Here is a 23,226-nt window from a genome sequence, read left to right on the forward strand (position 1 = left end):
CCCGGGGCGCTGCGCCCCGCACAGCCCCGCGGCCGCCCCCACCCGGGCCGCCCCCGCAGGAGGCACAGGGGCGCAGCCGGCAACCTGTGCCCGGCGCTGCGCTCCAAGTCGTCCCCTCCTCACCCCGGTTCCTTCCCCTCCTCACCCCCACCACCGCCCCGGAGTCCTCCCCGTGCGCCCCCCTCGCTGCCCTAGGGTCCTAACCACGGGAGGGGTCCTAACCACTGCCCCGGGGTCCTCCCCGTGCGCCCCCCCCCACCACTGCCTCGGGATCCTTCCCCTCCGTGCGCCCCCCTCGCTGACCTAGGGTCCTAACCCCTCCCGTGGGCCCCCAGTGCCCGAGGGTCCTTCCTCCCGTGCGTGCCCCGCACGGCCCGGTGGCCCTTCTCCCCTGTGCACCTCCACACTGCCCAAGGGTCCTAACCCTCTCCCCTGCCCCCCCCCCCCCACACACACAAAGTTCCTGCTGGGGCTAGTTAGGAAAAGGAGGGGGGGAGGGGGTCAAGATAAACTGACTCATCCTCGCCTGGCTCTGGGATCTGGGTGCAGAGTCCTCCGGGGGCTCCCCACCAGCTGACGAGTGGCTACAGCCGGCGGATCAGTGGAGAGTGCGCTCTGAAGCCTGTTTGAGACACTGGGGCACAGGGGACCCACGGGGAGGTGGGGGAGGGGCACGCCAACATTTTTCGGAGACCTACTGCCTTAAGGGCAGGGTGGGGAAGATGCACGCACTATCCCCCTTGCAGGAAGCTGATTGCATTGCCAGGCCATGCCCTCATTGGGCAAGGGGGGTGGGGGGGTGGGATTATATCGTCACCAAACCAAAACACTTCAGCCCCTCTATCTATCTGATGTTCCCTCGGGATGCACCGGGGTCCCCGTGCTCTGGTCAGGGTGACTGTGCAAACTGGAGGCCTGGTCATGAGAGAGGGGATGGTGCCATGCGATCACTTGAGAGAGGGCAGATTAAAGCAGGTCACCCCATAGAATCATAGAATATCAGGGTTAGAAGGGACCCCAGAAGGTCATCTAGTCCAACCCCCCGCTCGAAGCAGGACCAATTCCCAGTTAAATCATCCCAGCCAGGGCTTTGTCAAGCCTGACCTTAAAAACCTCTAAGGAAGGAGATTCTACCACCTCCCTAGGTAACGCGTTCCAGTGTTTCACCACCCTCTTAGTGAAAAAGTTTTTCCTAATATCCAATCTAAACCTCCCCCACTGCAACTTGAGACCATTACTCCTCGTTCTGTCATCTGCTACCATTGAGAACAGTCTAGAGCCATCCTCTTTGGAACCCCCTTTCAGGTAGTTGAAAGCAGCTATCAAATCCCCCCTCATTCTTCTTCTTCAAATCCCCCCTCATCCCCCATCTTTAGGACTGGGAGCCTGGCAGATGGCACGGCAGCGCATGGGGGACCTGCCAGCATCCCAGTCTCATATGCAGACGGTTGCCCATTGTCTGATGGCAATGATTCTCCAAATGTGGTCCAGACAGCACAGGCTTGTCCCATGGTGCCAGCTCCTCAGATTTTAAAGCCAAAAGGGATTATGATGATCTTCTAGCCTAACCAGGCCCATGTGATGCAGGGGAGAACCTGACCAGGGATTCCTGCACCTAGCCCTAAACTTCTGGTTGAATTAGAGCAGATCTTTCTGACAGCTGTCCCTTCTCTATTAAAAGGCTACAAGAGATGGAATATCCACTGCAGCCCTGGGTGAGCTGTTCCACCGCTTAATCGCACTCACATTGTACAAATCTGCATTACAAGAGAGTTTAAAAATATATAAATACTCCCCTGATGTGAATTAGCCCTGTAAGCACTTGTTGTAGTTCCTAGAGGGATGATACGTGATCACCAAGGGGAGAAGGGATATGCTTTGTACAACACTCTCTCTAACAATGTAGTTCATGCTAGGAAAACGTTTGAGAACTCCTGCCTTAGGCCTGTTCTGGGTATATATGTGCTCAGATTAGAGCACATAGTTCACAGCAGGACACATCAGTTACTGGGATTCTCAGTTAGCAGGAGGTGTACTGACCCATTCAGTCTAGACACCATCTCCCTTTGCAGCCAGCATCTCTGATCGCCCATACACAGCTGACCATCCGTACTGCAGCTCTGGAGCCCTGTTCCCCAGCATCTCAAATGTACTCAGTTTCCACTGACCTATGTTCCTGCAGCCAGTCAGTTCACTGCTAACCAGTAGGAAGGCTCTGTACAATCAGATTTCTAACGCATCAGGGATTCTCCATGTTGAGCCACACACCCAGTTTTCCAGCAGATCTTGAATTCACTCAGCTGAGCTCTATCACCATGAGAGACCATAAAATTAGAGATGGGCCCAATCCCCATAAACACTAGTCCAACATCCACACTTTAGCTCCAGAGCCTAATTTTGTGCTTGGTTCACAGCTCTATAAGGGTCTATGACACTGGCAGACCTGGTGTCAGCTCATGCCAAGGTCCCCATGTCTCTGCTGAACACTGAGAAATACATATCTGGAATCAGCCTGGCTCACCTGTGTGTTAGTATTGTTCAAATAGGTATTAGAAAGATAAGAATGTGTTTAGGGTTAAGACTTTATTGAATTCTTGTTAATTGCTGCATGCACTAATCTCACAGCATCTGTAACGAGTATTGTAAGGTGCAATTTGAGTGGTTGTATTATGAGGCTCTGTGACTGTATAAATCACCGGACAAGAGAAAGACATTGACTAGTGTGAAGTGCTGATCTCCAGCAAAAGGTGTTACGTCCTGTCCAACAGGGAAGGTCCAGCAACACTAGATGGACTATTGTGGGACATTAAAGAGGACAAAAGATGTTGTTGTTCTGCTCCCCTGCCCATGACGATGAATTAGGCAAGTGGATTCTTCCTATCAGCTGCGTTCACAGATGAGAGCACATGGGAGGAGGGGGATAAAAACCTCTAACGAGAAGGAGCTGTATCTCTATGCTTCTTGGACGGGGGGCGGAAGGGGGCAAGGTTTCCTAGGCATAAGCAAGAGATCCCCAGTGTTCAGCATGGGTTAGCTCTAAAGGATTTATACAGCTTGCTTATATAGACACTTCTGGTACTAAAACTGTAACTGATTTGTGTATACATGTTTACCAGCTTTGACCTTGTAAATAACTCTCTTGTTTCCTTTTCTTACTTAATAAATGTTTATATCGTTTATTATAGAACTGGCTACAAGGGTTGTCTTTGGTGTAAGATCTAAAGTGCAATTGACCTGGGGTAAGTGACTGGTCCTTTGGGACTGGGAGTAACCTGAATATAGCTGTGATTCTTGGTGTAAGGGACCATCTAGCACAAAGGTAAACTTATCTGGGTGGCAAGATAGATAGGAGTACCCAAGGAGACTGTGACTCCATGTTTAGGCTGTTGTAGGGCCTCAGGAGTTTACACATGATAATCAGTTGATGAAATCTAAGTATAGAACTTGCAACCCATTTGGGGTTGGTACCCTGCTTCCTATTAGTCTGCCCTGAGGTTGGTCCTCATGCTCTTGAGTCACTGCATGCAGTGTTACAGGGCAAACCGAAATCACAGATCTGAACCTCTCTGAGCTTTGAGAGGGTTCAAAAGGTAGGTCTGACTTCTGCAGCCTGGGTTTATTTCCACTTAAAGTTGCTGTGAAAACTATGCAAGCAGGGTGATCAGACACTAACTGGCATGGAAATCGAATCCATCTATACTTTAATCCATCAGAAATCTGAATCCCAGGTCTGGCACCAGCTGACACTCTTGCCAAACTTGATAGCCCAGTTTTCACTAGGTCAAACTCCACAGCCTAACCAGATTTCTAACATGCCTTAAATCATGCCACTCCCCATAACCAGATTTCAGGAAACAGACCAGGATGGAGACAGGAAGCAATGTTTAATTATAATGCAACTTGCATGCATCAGCCAGGGATCACGTGAGCACCAAGAGAGGTCACCATGATTAATGATTGGTAAGGCTAAGCCTTTCTATCATCTCCTCTGCTTCAGTGAGCAGTGGGAGCCCTGCTTAAGTGGCTGACTCCACAGGAGCAAAGAAGAAGAGACGAACAGCTCCCCCAGTAATTCTCCTCTTTCTCTAACCCTAAAGAAGCCCTTCCATGGGTGCCCCTTGGGAATCAAGCCATGCTGCTTGTGAGAGGAGAAAGCCATAGTTCATGGCATCATGCCATGCGCTATTTCTGTGGGGAACCCCCCGATGAAGTAATTCTGACTCAACTAGGAATATCTGGTCCATCTCACAGTAAAACACTCCCTTTATGGGGTTTTGGAAGCAGTGACTGGCAGGGATTACACGTCAACACAGCAGGGCAAGAGGGCCAGGAACAGGGGTAGGTACAGTGACAGGTATCCTGAGATCCAGTAATGTAAAGGTCAAACCCCAAAGAGACTCTACAAGTTGGAACTCTCCAAGTCTCCTGTCCCCCCCAAAGCAGGTATTCCTGCATAAGGGGCAGCCTGGCCCAGGTAAATAATAAATAACATTTGCCAGCCTCTAACTGCCTCAGACACTCCAGGACTCATGTTGTAAAAGCCAACAAACTTTAACTAAACAGACCCGTTAATGGGACACTGCGTTATGGCTGTTAGGCCTCAGGATTGATTTCCTCTGCACGTAGTCCCATCTGGAAGGGTTTACCATAAGAAATATAAACATATTTTTTCTCCTTCAACTCATCCTTGCTGAAGTGGGAAATGTTAAGAGAAAAAATAAACGCACAAACACCTGGATCTCCAGCACAATGCGCTATAAACCCAGCAGTGTGTGGGCGGAATGGCGTACTGCAATGTATTGGCTAAAGGCCCAATCCCGCAAGCTTTACACAGGCCAAATTTCAAGTGAAGTCAAGAGCAGTTTGGCTGAATGTTTCCGGGGAAGTACTTCTAATTACACAGAAGGACAGACTGCTCAATTGTTGTGGACAATGGATGTGTCTACAATGCACACTGCATCCAGGCTTAGGTTTGAGTCCAAGCCCCCACTTCTGTCCACACACAAAGCAGTCTGACTCAGATCAGCAGGCACTCAAGGCCTGCATCCTTGGACCCTGCTAGAGGGTTGGGTCAGAGCCTGAGTCCTTCCTGCTGTGACTCAGGTCAAAACCTTCTCGTTTTGCAGTGTGGATACAAGTCAAGCTGCAGACCCAAATCAGAAGCTGTGTGTATAGCGAGGTATGGACACTTTATCACAGTTGTGAGACCTGGGTCCAGCTTTACAATGCAGTGTGGGCACTCAAGCATGGACTTGGAAACACTGAGTCCCCAAACCCGGATCCCACAGACCCAGGATTAGTACGCAGTGTAAACACACCATAATATGCCATTCCCTAGACTTCAGCCTACAGAAGACATAACCCAGCCAATCATCTATCACAGTGGGATCTGTCACTGACACCGGCTCCTCTTTAGCTTGAGTGCCACACAAGACCGGAGCTCTACCTCTGCTAGGGACTGTGACGGAAAAGCAACCGCAGAACGGTGACAGCTGGCTCCCCCACCTCGGCAAGGATAAACATTTGAAGAGGAACAGGTTTTTGCCCCCACATGAGTCAGAATTCATTCCTGACAATCCAAAGGCAAGAAAGAGTCTGGCAAGTTCAGAGTGAAAGTATCCTCCCTGGTTTAACTGTGTGTGTAAACAGAGCTAAAGCAGAGAGCTATGCAGACAGACTTCTAGAAACAGCAAGAAAAGACCTTGGCTCCAATTGCTTATGCAATCAGCCTAGCACCAGGCTGCTGTAGGAGCCAGGGCAAATAAACCACCTTGGGTTGTTTCTCTCTCCACTTATTAGTCGTCTGTATTCTAGTAGCCCCTAGCAGCTCCCACCAGAGTCTGGGCCCATCTGTGCAAGGTGCTGTACAAACACATAGTAACAAACAGCCCTTGAACAGCTTACAGTCTAACCGGGCAAGCACTGGGAGGAAAGGATGTATTCCTATCCCCACTTCACAGGCGCAGGGAAACTATGTTCCTTGCTCACTCCTGTAAGGAGTCTCTGACAGCGCTGAACTGAACTGAGATCATCCGAGTCTTGCTCCTGAAGCTTAACCACAAGACCCTTCCTCTCCAGTCTGCCTTCTGGACACATGTTGCGACTAAGACTGAAAGAGGATCCCTAAGGAAAATAGCCTTTTGTTCCCCAGGAGCCCCTAGTGCCCTGCGTGTGCAATGTCTGCAGGACAAGGGCTGGTGTAAGCTATTTCTTACAGACATCCAAATTCTCCTCTTGGGAGAGTCAACTAGTTCTTTTAATCTTTCCTGGGAAATCAAGTCCTTCCAGCCCCAGGATCACTGCTGTTGCTCCTCTAGGAACTTTCTCTGGATTCCTGCACCTAGCTTGTCTCCCTGTTTGAACGAACATGGGGTTCTAGCCCTGTGCTTTTGCTGTCACTCTCTCTTGCCTTCCCGATGAGACAGTAACACATCCATGTCCACCTAGTACTCCACAGACATTCAGCCCTTTAATCCTAACATTAATAATAGTGTCTAAGCAGGGACAGAACTCGGTTAGTCCTGCCTCGGAAGGACAGGTTACGACCACACAAGCTAAAGGGGAATCTTTCTCTGGATGGGCCCGAATCAGGGTTTATGACTCATAGTTTCATAGTTCTCATTCTGAGCAGCAGAGGGCAGTGTTACTTCAGTGTTAGCTACATGGTAGGCTACCATTATCCGCATCTCTTACAGTTAAATAATTACAGAAAGGGTCTCTTTTTATATCACATGCCACAGGACCTTCCCATAAAGGAAGAACTCCGCTGCTCCCCCTTCTCTTCTACACCCTCCCCAGTTTCCTGCTTCCTCATTTCCACCCCTTGAGCTCCGCTTACCATCTTAAATGTGCCACATGACAGGATTATAATTCCTCATATGTCCCTTCCCACTTGGAGCATGGCTAACATCCTACAGGGATACAACTCAAATCACAGAGTGCTAAAGCTTCCTTGGGACCTCCAGTTTCTTTAAAGAAATTCCCCAGTATCAGTCAGCCCTCCTTCCTGATGGCACAGCCCTTAACGTCTCAGTGTCCTAATGTCTGAAAAACACATTAATGCCCTTATCGATGATAAGCTGAGAGCAGAGAAAGCGGTAACCGCGCAGAAATTTTCTTCTTTCTGCTGAAGCAAACAGCCCATGCACAGTGGAAATAGCGTAGAGTAGAGTGACATGGCATCTGTCACCCGACGGCACATGGAGAACGCCATGCATGGAAGGGAACTGAGAGTGAGGCTGGGGTGCATTTGTGCCAGTTTCCTAGACCAGGAACTCCAGCTAGGGATACATGGAGCTGGGGCACCCCTGCTACTGATCTTGGAGCTACGCCTTAACGGAGTCGTCTTTGTGAAGCCCGTCAACTCACCAGCAATGCCAATGGTTAGCAGATATTGTGGGGGGGGTTGGTTTGTTTTCTTTTTTATGGTCCTCCTCGTTTCCTTATTTTTTGCCTTCCCTCTGACTTTCCTTTTGGAGAAGATGAGTTCACTTATAGGCAGCGTGTAATGGAGGCTGAGGGAGGCTAAGCCACCCCAAACCTCGCTCCGCCAGGGGAGGGGCAGTGGCGGATTTGGGGCCCCTGGAAAAATCTCCCTCCACCACGGCCCTGGGGCTGGAGGAGCTCTCACTCCCTGCCATGGCCCCAGAGATTTTCCGGTCTTGGGGCCTCAATGCCGGGGGGCAGGGCCTCACGGGGGAAGAGATGGAGTGGGGATGGAACAGGGGTGGGGCTGCAAGGGAAGGGGCAGAATAGGGACAGGTCCATGGGCTGGGCCGTGGGGGAGGGGCAGAATGGGGTGGGGCCATGGGCGGGGCTGCAGGCGAACCAGGGTAGAAGGGGTGGAATGGGGTGGGGCCATAGGCGGGGCTGCAGGCGGACCAGGGTAGGGCGCCAAGCTCCAGCCAGAGCGAAGACAGAGAGCTCCAACGTCCTCCTAGCTGATGCTGAGAGCTTGACTCCAGGTGGGGCCAACCTCTCAGCTCCTCACCCTCCACCCCAGCTGGGGCCACAGGGGAGCTGAGAGCAGCGAGCCAGGGTGGGGCCTCAGCTGGAAGAGGCAGAGCAGGGGGCTAGCCTCCCAAAGGGGAAACTTCACCTGCTGCCCATGAGTTCACTCTGACCATAAAAAGCCACGGCAGCTTCACTCAGAAATAGGAGTCTGATAAAAGTAGAAGGAAGAGGTGAATCACAAAGGACGAGGGAAACTCCCTGCATTGCTGGCTCTTCCTAGATGGCAATTCAATTATGGGCCAGACCCTCGGGTGGTGTAAATCAGCACAGCCCATTGACTTCAGTAGAACTACTCCAGTTTACGCCTGCTGAGGATCTGGCTGTGTGGTGGTAGGAGCTATTTAAATGCGCTAGATAGACAAGGAGCTACTTGATCCCTTTGGAACGAGTCACGAGGTCTAGACTCGGAAAATCAATAGAAGATGGACAGAGTAAGGCACTTGGTGTCCTGTCCCACTCCTGAGGTTTAACACAGAGATATTGCTATTCCTCTACATACAGGTAACACGTAGGGGCTTGACTTACACTGACAAAGTGCCTGGAGATGCTCAAATGGAAGTGGGTTCTAGCCCACAAAAGCTTATGCCCAAATAAATGTGTTAGTCTCCAAAGTGCCACAAGGACTCCTCCTTGTTTTTGCGGATACAGACTAACACGGCTACCCCTCTGAAACCTGTTAAATGGAAGTTGCCACCAAAGAAGAAACAATCCCATACTGACAGGAAGGTAGAAGAGACACTCCGCTTGCTAAGATTCTCTAGTCTTCCCCTCACATTTTGCTGTCTGAATTGCACTTTAAATGCCCTTTGCCATCATGGATGGGCTCCCCCATGTCTTCCCATCCCAGAGACCCACCTATTGCCTCTGAACTCTGTGCATTCAAATTCTCCAGCTGTGTGCGAGGGGGGGTGCGTGCAGAGAACAGGGGAGTCCCAGGAAAGCTCATTCCCGAGCCGCCGGTTATAGTAATTACTTGTATTTACAACAGCATCTTTCATCCCCAAGTGCTTTGAAACCCACAGCAAAGGGCATCCAGCCTCGGGGATGAATTGCAGCAGCTGCTAAACAGCTCCCAGGAACACCACGCACCAGTCAAGAAGAGAAAGTGAAGGAGAACGTTAAATACAATGGAACCTGCCGGGGACTTAGGGAAAGCGGAATGTAATTAATCATGGCAGATGATTAGGATTAATACACCCAACTCTTGCAAAAGTGCTGCAGAATCTTTAATGGTTACCAGTGACCAGTGCTGCAGTTTCTATCATTGACAAGACAGGCTGCCCTGCTAACTTTAGGCTGTGTAAAGAGACCCCCTGGGCATCTGCTCAGAGGGAAAGGTGCTACCTAGCAGCCTTGGATCGTCAACACCACTTCCCACAGCAGTGGACTCTCCACTGAAGCTCTGCTGGCCCCACGTTAAATAGGCTATGACCTGATGGGGTCAGAGCCAGATGTGGCACATCAGGCTGCACTTCAGCTGACTCATACCCCTTATGGTTCAACACAGACAGATACAGAGCCTGGATGCAGGAGAGCCAGTTTGTAACACAAAGAGACACACTTTGCACTATGGAGCAAAGGGCACCCTTGGAAGCACAGGGAGACATGAAGGGGCAAACCCACCAGAGAGGGGGAGCCCTGGGTCAGGAGTTGTGGGGGGGGGGGAAGTACTCAAAGGCTCATGCACTAAATAAGCATGGGCCATAGCTGTGTGAGAGATGGTGGAGCTGAATCCAGCCCAAGAGCTGGGAAAACAGATCAGAGGCAGCGACCCAGACTCCAGCTCTTGCACTGCATTTCCCCAAGGCCAAAAAGCTGCTTCGAAGCTAACCCAAGCCCCAGGGTCAGTCTGAGTCTACAGCTCTGGATTCCAGCTGCCTGTCCGCAGCCTCACTTCAACTTGAGACGGCGCAGAGCAGAGTGGGGAGGAGAGAACGTGCTGGGATGCAGACGTCAGCCACAGATCAGATCAAAACCCGGCACGAGGAGTGTAACCACACAAGTGGGGACGCACCGTACCTCATTTTAGGCAGAGTCCTTCATTCAACCTCGACCAGCAGACAGGGCATGGGATTGGGAACTCAGGAGACCTGGGGTTTAGTCCCAGTTTTGCCACTGACTTGCTGTGTGACCTTGGCTAAGTCACTACCCCTCTCCATGCCTCAGTTTCCCGTCTGTAAAAATGGGGCACCTTTGTGCAATGCTTTATTTAACCCACATGAAAGGTGCTGGTTTGACAGACCTGGACACTGACATTTCTCCACAGACAAGGTTAATTACCCGATATCTGATCTGGGGGTCAAGGCACAGGCCTCTTATCCATCTTAGGTACTTATATGACCCCCATTACCATAAGTGCCCCCACAATCTTCAATGCATTTACCTTCACAGCCATCCTTTGAGGTGGGACATAGCTGTCATCCCCACTTTACAGATGGGCAGCTGAGCCACAAAGAGACTAAGGGCCCACAGTGAATGAGCCACAAGACAATCCCTCTTCTTTCACAGAACCACCTCCGTCTGTTCCCTTGATTTGGAGGGAGCAGGGACTTTCTCGGACTGCAAACCTTTCTGGGCTGAGACTATCTTTTAATCGGTGATTGGGCAATGTCTGGCACAGTGGGGTCCTTAGGTGGTACTGCAATGGATGATAGTCTCTCGGACACAGGCGGGCATGCACCCAGATGCACACACGCATTTGGGTGTACAAGCACAGCACAAGAACAAATGAGTTTGAACGATTTCCTGCATGAATCACACCCCAGCCCTCAACTCTGAGAAGCAGCAACACTCGGATTTGCGTAAAGGGGGGTAATGCACAAAGGCCCCCGTTTATTTCAACCATTTTCTCCTCTGCAGAGCCCTTGAGAGATGGAGTTGGGGCCGGACGGGACAGAGAGAAGGGGCTAGCTGGGAGGAGAGGCAAAAGGTGCTTTCTGGGGCTTCTTTAATCACAGACGACGTCAGCAGATGTTATTGAGTGATTTGTGCAGCATTAAGAATGTGCTGGAGTGGGATTGGGGTTAGTTAGCTGTCAGCACATAACCTTGATGAAGATGAAGGATCGAAGGAGGGAGGTTTGTATTTATTCTGAGAATGGCTCCGGTGATGTTTCATCATGGAAAGTGACAGCAGAGCTGGTGCTTTCAGACACTCCTTCATTTGTATGGGTTTCCCCTTCTGGCTAGGAGGCAGACAGATGTGAGCTGGAGAGAGGGGCTGCCAGGGCAGGGGAAAATCCATTAAGAGGACTGTAAAACTCCAGCCAGAGCTTGGGGTTTGGCCACTAAGTAATACATATGGAGCTGTTAAACGGAATGCTATCTACAGTCAGACCTACTCTTTCCCCTCTTCCCTCGGTTTCCAAAGTGCACACACTTTATTATGTTCTTTGTACCATTCAAAATAAAAGCTTCAGTGCCCTTTCCCTGTCCCAATAAAATAATAAGGTCTGCCCGTTCAGAGAGACCCGGCCATCACAAATCGGCATGTATAGCCCAAGGGCTTGTGAGCAACCCTCCAATAACAAACCAGCCCGGGGGAGAGGGAGCAGCATCATTCATGAACCAATCCCACAACAAACCAATGGGTGCAGGGGAGAAGAGTAGCCCAACTGAGCACGTTCCCTGCACAGCGTGAAGAACTTCCCCAGTCCCCCTCTTTACTAGGATCTGTTCTTGTGCAGTTCTGGTCTCCCACATTTGAGAAAGATGAATTCAAACAGGAACAGGTGCAGAGACGGACGATCTGAGGAATGGAAAACCTACCTTACGAGAGGAGACTCAAAGAGCTCAGCTTGTTTAGCCTAACCAAATGAAAGCTCAGGGGAGGGATGATTGCTCTCTACAAATACCGCAGAGGGATAAATACCAGGGAGGGAGAGGAGTTATTTAAGTTAAGCCCCAATGTGGACACAAGAACAAATGGATATAAACTGGCCATCAACAAATTTAGGCTTGAAATTAGATTAAGGTTTCCAACCATCAGAGGAATGAAGTTCTGGAACAGCCTTCCAAGGGCAATAGTGGGGGCAAGAAACCTACCTGGCTTCAAGACTGAGCTGGATACGTTTACGGAGGGGATGGTATGACGAGACGGCCTACAATGATCTGCGACTGCTAGCAGCAAATACCTCCAACAGCCGGTGATGGGTCACTAGATGGGGAGGGCTTTGAGTTCCTGCAGGGAATTCTTTCCCAGGTGTCTGGTTGGTGGGTCTTGCCCACATGTCCAGGGTCTAACTGATCGCTATATTTGGGGTCGGGAAGGAATTTTCCATGGGTCAGATTGACAAAGACCCTCAGGTTTTTTCGTCTTTTTCTGCAACGTGGGGCATGGGTCACTTGCTGGTCTGAACTAGTGTAAATGGTGGATTCTCTGTAACTTGAAGTCTTTAAATCATGATCTGAGGACATCAGTAACTCAGCCAGAGGTTGTGGGTCTATTACAGGAGTGGGTGGGTGGGTGAGGTTCTGTGGCTGTGATGTGCAGGAGATCAGACTAGATGATCATGAAGGTCCCTTCTGACCTTAAAGTCTATGAGTCCTCATTCACCCAGTGCCTACCCCAGCTGTGGGCCTCAGGACTGGGTGTGAAGGACTCTCAAAGGCATTGGTAATGGGGTATGAAGTCTCTCACTGCTAGGTCACCAGCTCAAATTCAGCGCAGGTTGGTCATGAGTGAAAGCTCCCATCAAGAGCTAGGTACAATGGACAAGTGCTCTCTGCTTTGGTTCCTAATGCACAGCAATGCACATGGATACAAAATGCTCATTTGCCCTCTTACTGTCCATCTCATCAGAGGCCAGGGACTGAATGGGCCTCAGAGACCAAGGGCTTGTCTACACAGGAAAGTGCCACTGGTAAAGTTAAACCGAAATAGCTAGGTAAGCCTGCCTTCCCACTAATTCCAGAATAGGCGTGTCCATACAGGGAGTAGTACCAGTATCACTCTATCAGTTTAAATATACACCTTAGCTTATTCCAGAATAAGTCTAGACAAACCCGGAGAGGAAGGCTGGTCTTGTGGTTAAGGTACTTGACTAGACCCCAGGAGTTCTGGAGTCGATTCCTACCTTTGCAAATGGCCTTCTATATGACCCAGGGCAAGTCACTTGATCTCTCTTTGCCTCTGCTCCCTCTCAGTAAGATGGAGATAATGACTCCTACCCTTCATTGGTCTGACCTACAGCTGTAAGATCTTTGGGGTCAGGATTCTCTTCTGCCACAGGTGGGATTTTTAAAAGCACCCAAGTGAATTAGCACAAGAGCTTTCACAGGGACTTGTGCTCTTAGGTCGTTTGGGTGCTTCTGAGAGTCCTGTGCTGTGCATCTGTACAGTGCCCAGCACAATGGGGCCTCAAGGTGCTATTGTAATATGGATAATTAATTGATCTACTCTTTACCCCCAGCAGGTGGCAGCAGGCTGGGGATATTTGCCTCTGCTGTTCACAGAGCTGGGTACAAAGAACTTTGGCCTCTAGAGACAATAATCCAGCACCAGACGGAAGCTGCCCACCCCAGTGAGGCGGCATATAACAACAGTTCCCCATTAGTCAAAACACTTGACCCCAGCAATGGTGAGAGAAACAGCATCAGTTCACCAGCGTCTTATTCCAAGGGCTGCCTACCAGAAATTTACAAAAGGATCAGAAAACCCTGCTCTAAAGAGTTGACCCCAGTTCGCCTAAGCAGCAGCATAATGTTAGCTGAAAATGCTTTTCATGAGATTTTTTTCTCCCTTCCTTCTTCCCCTTTGCAAGCCATGTAAAGCAACGCAGCACAGGGATGAATTGCTTGATTGTGTGCGCCTCATATTCCCATGGTGCTGCCTTAACAGAAGGGTTGGGGGATGGAGAGAGAGCCCAGCTGCTCCTTGCGGACTGTTCTCTCTCCGCCCACCAGGCATTTTAAATCAGATGCAAATTAACACCAACTCCCAGCATTATTCATTTATTTGATTGGCTCGGTGCTAGTTTGCTTTGCTTTTATATTCTAATTGTTCATTTTCCCAGCCCATCCTTCATAAGAATACACCTAGCAATTAAACACTGATCAATAATGTGCCTGATTCCACAGCATTCCAGGCAGAGCTAGCCTAAATTGATTGCTGAAGCTTTAAAGGGGTCACCATGACCCAAAAGTAGATCACAACCTACCTACTATCTTACATCCGTACAGCATTTTTCATCCACAATATGCTTCAAGCAATATACAAGAATCAGTTTCTTAAATGCAGCCACCTCTTGGGTGGAATGCAGCTGCCATTTAACAGCTCACAGCCAAACACTTCAGAATGAATACTTCGTTTCCCCTGCATGAGGAATTTAGGTGGATGGAATGTAATTACTTGAGGAAGATACTGGGGTTAACACCATGCAAAAACCACCATGGGATATTTAACAGCCATGAGTGGCTGACATCACCAGATGGTGCAGTATAAGGACCTGAATAGATAACAGTGTCTGTTTAACACACCCTGCTAAAGCTGGCACGACCAGTGCCTCCTGTCCACACCACAGTGGGGCACTGGTTTAACTCAGACTCTGAAGGAAAGATGATTACTGACTGAAACACCACCCCAACTTCCTGGGCTTTCCTTGGAGGTCTCCCCTCTGAGTACTGACCAGGCTTAGCTTCCAAGTGCCACCAAGCCCACAGTCCAAGGTGTAACGGCTTCAGGTATCGTAAGGAACCACACTTACTAACCTTCTCTTGCTGCTCCCTGCTCTGGGAAACCGGAACACAGGAATGTGTGTCCTTTAAAAGCCTTACATCCACTCAGTCTTCACAGCTTTGCAGCTCCTCTGTGTTCTTTGTACGCCGTCCTCCTCTACACCCTCAGGTTATCAGTCTCCAGCAGCAACATGGGTTATGGAGAGTAGGATGCAAAGACCCAGAGACAGGCTCCTCTGCAGAATCACCATGCTTACCAGGGAAACAACCTGCCCCTCTTATCTGTCTGTATAGTCATGTTCGCTAAGCCACTCAATCCAGCATGCACTGTTCGGCAACTATCAAACCTTTTGTGGATTTCCGTCTCTGCAATATTCGTTTCTTAGCAACTCTGTTTGCTTTTAGCAAAAACAAAATGTCTCTGCCGGAGGTATGCTATTTTGAGCAGAAATGGTGTTGTTTTGGGTCCATGCTAGTCATAGGGACGCTAGTTAAAATGACTTCCCCCGCCAACTCGCTCTTCACAATGGTAGGGGGCATTGATTTCTCCAGGTTTGCCATTTCACCCACAGCAGGGAAATCACAGAAATACTGGCCCCAGCTCATGACAGACAAATAATCCTATGTTGCACTTCCGTAGTCCCTTACAATCTGGGGATCTCAAGGTGTGTTACATGCATGAATGAATTAAGCCTCACAACCCCTCTGCAAATGATGTGCATATTATCATCCCCATGTTACAGAGGGGGAAAACCTGAGATCCAGACTTGTCCAAAGCTGCATAGCAGACCGGGAAATAGAATCCAGGTGTCCTGAGTGCAAGTCCAGTGCTCAATCCACTAGATCACACGGCCACACTTTAGCGACTAAAGAGGAAGTTGGCTAAGACAAGGAATAAGGGTAGCATGATATTGAAGTGGGCAACTGGGAAAACGACAAGGCCATTGGGCTAAGGATGGGAGCAAACTAAAATAGGAGAGGAGATAGCACCAGAAAGGAATGACTGGATCATAGAAATTATAATTGGCAGAGATCAGAGATGGGGGATGAACCGGAACCCTCCCTCAAACCAGGGGAACACGTGAATATCCATCCAAACATCACAACTCAGGCCCAGCCATACAAAGGACAGCATGGGAAACATGTACCTGAACATCTCAGACCAATTTGGATCCCATCTTGGCAGCACAAGCCTGCCTGTGGGAAAAGCTCTCTTAGATCATCTTCTCCATTTCCCCTTGCTAGTGCAGAATAGCTTCCTACACTACATTCTCCAGCACAGTGTTCCAGTTGGGTTTCGGAAGACTCAAGCAATGATGCTTCCACCATTTCCTTGAAAAGACTACTCAACCGTCTATTAAAACTTTAGGATGCTTGTCCAAAAGTGACCCATGAACTTTTTTTGCGGTTTGCCAATGACAAATCGTTAATGGCCTGACACTACGTAGTTCAGAGCACCCTTAGCTCCGATTGAAAACAATGGGATTTGAAGATATTCAGGAACTTTCTGAGTGAAGTCCACTGTACTATCTGCCGTATAGGAGTCAGCCAGTAAATGTCTCCATGAGCTATACAGAATCCCAGATACAGTGTAGTGCCTGGTAAACAAGGAAAACAAGAGCTGGAACTCAAGCTGTGTAGAAACCTACTGTAGTTTGTAGCTGTTTTCTTTAATAAACACCTCTTGTCTAAGATGGATTGTGACTCCATAAGTGAAATTCGGGCCTCAATGATGTCAATGTCAAAACTCTCATTGACTTCAAGGGACCAGGATTTCCTTGCATATAGCATGGCACTCAGTGACTATATATTGTTCTGAGATGGATCTAAGGGTGTTCTCTATGTGCTCTCCTGATTTTCTCTCTCCCATTCATACTGACTCATCCTCCTCCGCTTGGAACTCCTTGCCTATGCTGTAAGGATCCCACACACTCCGACAGTATTCTTGTCCAAACTTACATCATAGTACATTTGTCCAACTAATTTTTTTTATTTTAAAAAAGTTCCTGTTTTGCAAAGCTGCCAAGAGCAATTGTTTTGGTGAATCATAAATAATTCAGAAAGTCAATGTTGGTTCAAGATTTTTATTTCTGCCTTTGGCAGATCAAACCTTCAAAAAATATTCCTCAAGAAAGTGGGTATTTTAGTGCAGATCACAAGGCAGATAAGAACAACATCGGCTCATTTGGACACCTCTGTAGTCTGATGTAAGCAAAGCCCATGCAGAAAAGCTGGCTGCTAGTATATTTAGGAAAGGCTGTTCTGATTTCCATGCAATTTCTTTGGAGTGCAGAGGTTTAGGTGTAAAGTACTTTATATTAACTGTAGATCTTAAATTGTCAGTTCTATTTAGCAGGGATTATGGTTTCTTTTATGCTGGTATAACTGACCCCGTTTGGGTCACCAACAGGGTTTGAAGCTAGGAGCTTCAGCTGAACCTCTATTGTTTGAGCTAACGGGCTATGTCTATTCATTGGTAGCAGTAGTAGACTATCTTCTTATGTAACCAGCCACCATAGGGTGACAGATACCCACACTCTCCTAGCATAGGTTACATCTGTGCAGTGCCTAGCACTAGGAGATCCTGACTGGGACCTCTGAACATGACTGCAGTACAAACAATACATGATAATAATGAGATCACACTATATATGGTGACTGTAATTACACTGTAATTAAATAGCAATTACAGTGCAATTACAATGTAGTTAAATAACAGGTACAGTGCAATTATACCATAGGTGTGTTTTCTGATACCTTTAATTACCACAAATTAATGTAACTGAAATGTTCACTGTGTGGCTGAGAATAAACACACTGTAAATGCATTCTTGTTAATATACCTGGATTCCAATAGCATGTACTTGAAGAATCCCAAAGGGTTAATCAAAATTCACTCAGGCAGTTAACATCCTTATTATCAGGTTTCAGAGTAACATTCGTGTTAGTCTGTATTCGCATAAAGAAAAGGAGTACTTGTGGCACCTTAGAGACTAACCAATTTATTTGAGCATGAGCTTTCGTGAGCTACAGCTCACTTAAGTGAGCTGTAGCTCACGAAAGCTCATGCTCAAATAAATTGGTTAGTCTCTAAGGTGCCACAAGTACTCCTTTTCTTTTTGCGAATACAGACTAACACAGCTGTTACTCTGAAACCTGTCTTCTTACAATGTGTATGATAATCAAGTTGGGCCATTTCCAGCACAAATCCAGGGTTTAACAAGAACATCTGGGGGGGGGGGGGTAGGAAAAAACAAGGGGAAATAGGTTACCTTGCATAATGAGTTAGCTACTCCCAGTCTCTATTCAAGCCTATGTTAATTGTATCCAATTTGCAAATGAATTCCAATTCAACAGTCTCTCGCTGGAGTCTGGATTTGAAGTTTTTTTGTTGTAATATCGCAACTTTCATGTCTGTAATCGCGTGACCAGAGAGATTGAAGTGTTCTCCGACTGGTTTATGAATGTTATAATTCTTGACATCGGATTTGTGTCCATTTATTCTTTTACGTAGAGACTGTCCAGTTTGACCAATGTACATGGCAGAGGGGCTTTGCTGGCACATGATGGCATATATCACATTGGTGGATGTGCAGGTGAACGAGACTCTGATAGTGTGGCTGATGTTATTAGGCCCTATGATGCTGTTCCCTGAATAGATATGTGGGCACAGTTGGCAACGGGCTTTGTTGCAAGGATAGGTTCCTGGGTTAGTGGTTCTGTTGTGTGGTATGTGGTTGCTGGTGAGTATTTGCTTCAGGTTGGGGGGCTGTCTGTAGGCAAGGACTGGCCTGTCTCCCAAGATTTGTGAGAGTGTTGGGTCATCCTTCAGGATAGGTTGTAGATCCTTAATAATGCGTTGGAGGGGTTTTAGTTGGGGGCTGAAGGTGACGGCTAGTGGCATTCTGTTATTTTCTTTGTTAGGCCTGTCCTGTAGTAGGTGACTTCTGGGAACTCTTCTGGCTCTATCAATCTGTTTCTTCACTTCCACAGGTGGATATTATAGTTGTAAGAATGCTCGATAGAGATCTTGTAGGTGTTTGTCTCTGTCTGAGGGGTTGGAGCAAATGTGGTTGTATCGCAGAGCTTGGCTGTAGACAATGGATCGTGTGGTGTGGTCAGGGTGAAAGCTGGAGGCATGTAGGTAGGAATAGCGGTCAGTAGGTTTCCGGTATAGGGTGGTGTTTATGTGACCATTGTTTATTAGCACTGTAGTGTCCAGGAAGTGGATCTCTTGTGTGCACTGGACCAGGCTGAGGTTGATGGTGGGATGGAAATTGTTGAAATCATGGTGGAATTCCTCAAGGGCTTCTTTTCCATGGGTCCAGATGATGAAGATGTCATCAATATAGCGCAAGTAGAGTGGAGGCATTAGGGGACGAGAGCTGAGGCTGTGGATGGCATTATGATGTCAGAAACAACTCTGACATCGTAATCAAAAAGGCTGACAAAGGAGGTACTGTTGTCATCATGAATAGGTCGGAATATGAACAAGAGGCTGCTCGGCAGCTCTCCAACACCACTTTCTACAAGCCATTACCCTCTGATCCCACTGAGAGTTACCAAAAGAAACTACAGCATTGTCCTGAAAAAGCACAAGATCAAATCTGCACAGACACACCCCTGGAACCCCGACCTGGGATATTCTATCTACTACCCAAGATCCATAAACCTGGAAATCCTGGGCGCCCCATCATCTCAGGCATTAGCACCCTGACAGCAGGATTGTCTGGCTATGTAGACTCCCTCCTCAGGCCCTACGCTACCAGCACTCCCAGCTACCTTTGAGACACCACTGACTTTCTGAGGAAACTACAATCCATCGGTGATCTTCCTGATAACACCATCCTGGCCACTATGGATGTAGAAGCCCTCTACACCAACATTCCACACAAAGATGGACTACAAGACATCAAGAACACTATCCCCGATAATGTCACGGCTAACCTGGTGGCTGAACTTTGTTACTTTGTCCTTACCCATAACTATTTCACATTTGGGGACAATGTATACCTTCAGATCAGCGGCACTGCTATGGGTACCCACATGGCCCCAGAGTATGCCAACATTTTTATGGCTGACTTAGAACAACGCTTCCTCAGCTCTCGTCCCCTAACGCCCCTACTCTACTTGCGCTAAATTGAGGACATCATCATCATCTGGACCCATGAATTCATTTGCAAATTGGATACAATTAACTTAGGCTTGAATAGAGACTGGGAGTGGCTAACTCATTATGCAAGGTAACCTATTTCCCCTTGTTTTTTCCTACCCCCCTGCCCCCCCCAGACGTTCTTGTTAAACCCTGGATTTGTGCTGGAAATGGCCCACCTTGATTATCATACACATTGTAAGGAGAGTGGTCACTTTAGATAAGCTATTACCAACAGGAGAGTGGGTTTGTGTGTGTGTGTGGGGGGGGAGAAAACCTGGATTTGTGCTGGAAATGGCCCAACTTGATTATCATACACATTGTAAGGAGAGTGGTCACTTTAGATAAGCTATTACCAACAGGAGAGTGGGTTTGTGTGTGTGTGTGGGGGGGGAGAAAACCTGGATTTGTGCTGAAAATGGCCCAACTTGATTATCATACACATTGTAAGGAGAGTGATTACTTTAGACAAGCTATTACCAGCAGGAGAGTGGGGTGGGGAGCGGTATTTTTTCATGCTTTGTGTGTATAAAAAGATCTTCTACACTTTCCACAGTATGCATCCGATGAAGTGAGCTGTAGCTCACAAAAGCTTATGCTCAAATAAATTGGTTAGTCTCTAAGGTGCCGCAAGTACTCCTTTTCTTCATCCTTATTATATCAGTTAGTAGCAATTATGGCCATGAATAAATTTCAGTTGGAAATTAGATGTAGGTTTCTGACCATCAGAGGAATGAGATTATGGGATGGCCTCCCACAAGATGGAATGGGGATGGGGGGCAGAGGGCAGGGGTCAAAAAACCTAACTGGTTTTAAGATGGAGCTTGATATCTGAACAGGATTATATGACAGGATTGCCCGTAAGAGCAGGTGACTGGACTCAGGGACCCAGGAGGTCACTTTCAGTCTTATGTTCCTATGTAATTACTTATTGAGAAACAAAACCACAGTGTAACTGCACTGCAATTACACTCCAATTACATTCCCAGCATTATTAAGTGTGGCCAATACCGATCGGATTATAGACCCAGACAAACCACTCATGGCTTTAAAAGACGATATTGGTCTGTTAGATTGCAGAACCTCCCAAGAGACTAGACAGAAGCACTACTGATGGATTCATAGGACACAGTGTTGGCAAATATTCTGCAGTGAAAATCCTGCAGTGCCTCCTAGAACATGACCTTGAGTCCTTTCCATCTCTGAGTTAATGATTCCACAGCACATCAACTCTGCACAGTCCAAGTGACACCAGGGGCTTTTCATTGCATGTTATTACAAACCAACGCTGAGTTAACATGAGCTATTAGCAACACCTCAACAATCAGGGGACGATCATTCACCTATTGTTTGAGCAAAAACCTCCAGGCACAAAACTAATTAATTACAAGCTGTGATTTTTAGGAGAAAGACCCTTCCCCTATCTTGTTTACCCGGTCTCCTACACTTGACCCTCTCCTCCTTCTTTATTTGTGGGGACTGTGAACATGGAAAATGACGAAGATGAGCATGATGTTGTCCAATAGTCATTCCACAATACCCTCCCAAAAAATTCACCTGGCCCAAGACAACTACCCACTCTGAACAACGACGACAAAAGGACAGAAATAAACACAAATGAGTGGTCCTGTGACATGCTGATTGAAGTCAATGGAGGCTGAGGACCAGGCTTAAAATGGCATTCAACCAAAAGCTTCTCTGAACAGACACATCTAGCAGGATGACCTGGAGCTCACCAAACAGAGGCTGAGGAAGAGTCAAGGTGAATGAAATCCCAGAGCAAGGGCCCTCCATTGAAAACGCCCTTCTGCCAGCCTGGGAAAGATGAGTTCTGGCAGCTGAGATGCTCACTGTGGCCTTCAAAGTCACAGAGGGATACAGGAAAGTAGACATGCTATTATGGGGTAGGGTTTCACTCCACCTTGGCTTGCATTGAGAATTGAACCCGTCCCAGCATGCAGAACACATATGCCTGGTGCTCATGCTGACCCTCCTCACTCAGGATGCAATCACATGAGGCCCTGAGTCCTCCTGAGGGCGCTCAGAGAGCAAGATGGAGCTCATGGAGGCTCTCCATGGGCTCCAAGTAGAGTGCACTGTAGTTGTGTGTCTCAGGCCAGGTCTACACTATAAACTTACATCACTATCATTACATCGCTCAGGGATGTGAAAAATCGACCCCCCTGAGCAACGCAGTTACACCGGCCTAACCCCCGGTGTAGACAGCACTATGTCGACAGGAGGGCTTCTCCCATCGACAGCTTCCTCCTCTCGCTGAGGTGGATGACCTAGGCCAACAGGAGAATCACTCCCATCGGTGCAGTAGCGTCTTTCCTGCAGCGTTTTAAATGTAGACCTGCCCGCAGAAGCAAGAATGGCGTGGGTGACCACGGTGAGGTCTCAGAGCTGAGAGCCAAGCGCCCAACCTCTTCAGAGCACAAAGCACCTTGGTAACTAAGGCAAAGAGAGAGGAACCAGGAGGAAAAGATCTCTCCTCCCCCCTGCCCCTTTGCTACCGGTGAAGAAAATGACTAACCTTGGGAGAAGAATGAAGTTCTCCTTTCGTATTGCGGATGCTAGGACACTATCGTATCCATGACAACCTGAAGTTTAGTTTAACTCCTGAACCCATAAAAGCTTTTAGCTTTTATTTCTCCCTTCATATCTTCATGTTTTAATGAAACAATGGCATCCTCACCCTCAACATATCCCATGATTCAGCATTTCCCGATATTGAGGTCAGTGACCAACGAGGCATATGGGCCAAGAGGGAAGCAGCTCATGAGCTGCTCTCCCACATCATTTATTAGAGCTTAAGAGTATGATCCTGCAGCCATGGAAATTGGTGGCAAAGCTCCCAATGACTTCAGTGTGAGCAGGATTCGAGCCATAGTTGCCTAATAATAATGTTCCAAGTACGGAAGAACTGTCCCTATAGCATGCAGAGCAAAACACAAGAGATATGCCCACGATACAGAATTCAGAGCTGGTTTCAGATTTCAAACATCCAGTCTGACAAAGTTCAGGAGTGTTCCAACCTAGGTTCTGGCCCAATATAAAGAGAGATGTAAGCCATGAAATTTGGACCTCGATTTGGTTTTGGATTCCAAGCACTGCCCTTAATATCAGTGGTGTTGGATCCAGGGTTTCCAGAGAAAAGGTAACAAGTTACGGGGTGATGCCCAGTGCCGGAAGTGGTTTCCACCTAAAACGGAGAGAAAGCTGGAGGCTTTGCCTGAATTTCACTTTAAAGTATCTGACTTTGTTTCACCCTGAAATTCGCAGTAAAACCACAAAAGGTGCAAAACCAGACCTACAGGAAGCAAAACCACAAACCAGCTCTGAACAAGACTCCTAGGCTCACCTGGCCCATAACAGAGTTGCAAA

The 23,226-nt window shown here is 48.0% G+C and overlaps 1 protein-coding gene across 3 annotated transcripts in view; it reads right to left on the reverse strand.

Annotated features, from left to right (window-relative positions):
• ADGRB1 (adhesion G protein-coupled receptor B1) overlaps positions 1-23,226 on the reverse strand; it is a 385,515-nt gene that overhangs the window by 287,042 nt on the left and 75,247 nt on the right. The gene's annotated exons all lie outside the window — the stretch shown is intronic.

Source organism: Lepidochelys kempii, chromosome 2 (assembly GCF_965140285.1).
Source record: "Lepidochelys kempii isolate rLepKem1 chromosome 2, rLepKem1.hap1, whole genome shotgun sequence".
Taxonomy (NCBI): Eukaryota; Metazoa; Chordata; order Testudines; family Cheloniidae; genus Lepidochelys; species Lepidochelys kempii.